Source organism: Neopelma chrysocephalum, unplaced genomic scaffold (genome assembly GCF_003984885.1).
Source record: "Neopelma chrysocephalum unplaced genomic scaffold, ASM398488v2 Primary Assembly neopelma1_123, whole genome shotgun sequence".
Lineage (NCBI taxonomy): Eukaryota > Metazoa > Chordata > Aves > Passeriformes > Pipridae > Neopelma > Neopelma chrysocephalum.
In genome coordinates this window covers 1824870-1827155 of record NW_020897785.1, presented here as the reverse complement: position 1 = coordinate 1827155, position 2286 = coordinate 1824870, and the positions used below count along the sequence as shown (strand labels likewise).

General features: G+C 53.5%; 1 protein-coding gene and 1 long non-coding RNA gene across 2 annotated transcripts in view; both read right to left on the bottom strand.

Annotated features, from left to right (window-relative positions):
* Nucleotides 1-2286, bottom strand: part of ELP3 (elongator acetyltransferase complex subunit 3) — a 98043-nt gene that overhangs the window by 53124 nt on the left and 42633 nt on the right. The gene's annotated exons all lie outside the window — the stretch shown is intronic.
* Nucleotides 194-2286, bottom strand: part of LOC113974557 — a 15671-nt gene continuing 13578 nt past the window's right edge. The window contains exon 3 of the long non-coding RNA XR_003536575.1: nt 194-207. This is a non-coding gene — a long non-coding RNA (uncharacterized LOC113974557). The remainder of the gene's footprint in view (nt 208-2286) is intronic.

Below are 2286 nucleotides of genomic sequence, written 5' to 3'. Positions count from 1 at the left end.
CCACAGCTTCTCTGGGAATTCCAGACCAGACCCTCAACACCCTCCCAGCCAGGAATCTCTTCCCAATCTCCCATCTCTCCCTGCCCTCTCCCAGTGGGAAGCCATTCCCTGTGTCCTGTCCCTCCAGCCCTTGTCCCCAGTCCCTCTCCAGCTCTCCTGGAGCCCCTTTAGGCTCTGGAAGGGGTTCCAAGGTCTCCCTGGATCATTCTCTTCTCCAGCCTGGACACCCCTGGCTCTCCCAGCCTGGCTCCATAGGAGATGGATTTTATCTTCTCCAGCACCATCAAACAACTTGGAGCATTTTCCTCCTTCCCTGGGACACAATCATCCATTATTTATCCCCCAGCAGCGCTGAGGATCCCCCACATCACGAGAGGAGCAATCAGGAATCAAGACAAGTGACCAGCACGAGGTGACAGCGAGACAATCTGACCACCAGAGCGACCTCAGAGGTGCTTGATGGAAATGAAAGAGCTGCTCAGCCATGCAAACGAGGCAAAAGAGAGGCAGAGAAGCCTCAAGGTTTGCACAGACACAGATATTGCAGAGCCAGTGATTACAGAAGTGTCTGAAACAGGGAGCAGAAAAGGAGACATAATTAATGTTAGTCACTGGAGAATATTTGACTGAACCGCCAGAGAAAGCTGGGACGTTAAGCAGACCTTCAAATCAGAACCTGCCTCTTGAATACACTCTTTTTTTTCTGGTTTTTTCTTTTCTTTAAGATCAAAAAGGCACCTCCCAGACACGCGGGGCCTCCGACGCTTTCTCACTCTGAGGAAAAACAGCCAGCCCGGCTCTGGCACGGAACAACTCATTTACCAAAGCCTCTGCTTGCTCTCCATTAAACTCTGCTCTCCAGACAAAAGCCTTGTCGGCTCAGAGACCTGAAGATCAAAGACTCAATTATTTACAACCCCGCTACAGCAGCTTCCAAAGTCCCCAGTCGGGATCGGGGTGGCAGGAAGCCAAGTGGCTCCGAATGACTCGTCCCGGCGAGCTGAGGGAAGAGGAGCTCTAAGAATAAAGCAGGTGGGGGTTTAAAGACGTGCCTTTAAAGCGTTTTTCTGCTTTGCAGAGAACAGAGAGGGGACAAGGAAAAGAGCAGGAAGAGGCACAAGGAGCAGGAGAAACTCCAAGAGGAGCAAACACCAAGGGCAGGAAGGGTTTAGGGGTTCCCGCCCATATGGAAAGAAGGGAAGGATTTAAAACATCTCATCCAACCCAAGAGCCCCCAAAAACTTGCCCACAGGGCATTCCAGCACTACTGCATCCCTGGAAGTGTCCAAGGCCAGGTTGGACAGGGTTTGGAGCAACCTGGAATAGCAGAAGGTGTCCCCCCTCACGGAATGGGATGAGCTTTAAGGTCCTTCCTACCCAAACCATTTGGGGATTCTGTGATTCAAAAGCCAAAGGGAACCTTCTCAAAAGCAAGGAGGGAATAAATTATGAAGATGTTCACATTCCTTGATCCCCATCTGCTGATGGATTATCCAACAGCGGCGATTTCCATGAAATGTGGTGCCCCAGACCCAAACATGTCGCAGGGAGAGGTCACAGCTCGGCTGGGAAGGGGAAGGCACCACTGCCCATCCTCCCTCAGCCTAACCCCAAAAAAACCCAAGGAAAACAAAACAACAGACTTAGAAATCACAGAATCATTTCAGTTGGAAAAGAGCTCCAAGACCATCGAGTCCAACTGCCAAGGCCACCACTGAGCCATGGCCCCAAGGGTCACATCCACAGGGATTTGAAATCCCTCCAGGGATGGGGAATCCACCCCTGTCCTGGGCAGCTGTGCCAGGGCTGGACAACTCTTTCCAGGAAGGGATCATTCCCAATATCCCACCTGAGCCTCCCCTGGCACAGCTGGAGGCCGTTCCCTCTCCTCCTGTCCCTCATTCCCTGGGAGCAGAGTCCGATCCCCCCCAGCTCCCTCTTCCTGTCAGGGAGTTGTGGGGAGGGAAAAGGTGCCCCCTGATCCCTCTTTTCTCCAGGCTGAGCCCCTCCAGCTCCCTTGGCTGCTCCTGCTGCTCCAGACCCTTCCCTGCTCTGTTCACCTTCCCTGGACACACTCCAGCCCCTCCATTTCTCCCTTGTTGGAAGTGTCCCAGAGCTGCCCCCATCCCTGGAGGTGCCCCAGCAGTGCCAGCACAGGGGGACAATCCCTTCCCTGCTCCTGCTGCCACACCAGGGCTGGGTGACAACTTGCCTTGGAAAAAAGTGCTTGGGAGTTCTGTGGAAAGAGGGAAGCGTTGGAGGGCTGGGTGGGAATTTTAAGGAGTC